This window comes from Dipodomys merriami, unplaced genomic scaffold (assembly GCF_024711535.1).
Source record: "Dipodomys merriami isolate MVZ:Mamm:240054 unplaced genomic scaffold, mDipMer1.0.p SCAF_7, whole genome shotgun sequence".
Classification (NCBI taxonomy): domain Eukaryota; kingdom Metazoa; phylum Chordata; class Mammalia; order Rodentia; family Heteromyidae; genus Dipodomys; species Dipodomys merriami.
This window is the reverse complement of record NW_027206290.1, coordinates 33,744,476-33,745,000: the sequence shown is the minus strand read 5'-3', so window position 1 is coordinate 33,745,000 and position 525 is coordinate 33,744,476.

The window sequence follows — 525 nt, the reverse complement described above, 5'->3', positions numbered from 1 at the left end:
ATTTATTGAATGAGTTCCTATAACCAAGTGTTGGTGATAATTCCACATTTAAAGACATTTTGCATCCAACCCCCAAATTTGTCCTTTAAAATATAACTGGCATTTTGCTTCCCACCCACACACATAACTAATGGCCCGCATTCCAGCCAGTGGAGGAGAGACTTTGGGCATGGTAATCCTATCGGAAGGAGAAGCCTTAAAGATAGATGCTGTTTGCTTAGAAATGTTGAAGACATTGAGAAAATGTCCACTATTCTTATGAAAAAAAGTCTAATGGGAGGTGGGCAGCACTAAAGGTCCCTCCCTGAACTTCCCCTTAATACCCAAACCTTCATCTACCTAAGTCCACAAATTACAAATATGGAAATTAATCACAAATCTGACTTTCCCTTTCTAACAATTTATTGGGCAAGTAATTTTGCCTCCAAATGCTTCATCCGTTCCTTTTGAAAAGTCCACACCATCTATTTTAGGCCCTGTAGTGAACCTACTGAAAAGTCCTCCTGAGTGGTCTCCCTGCCCAGA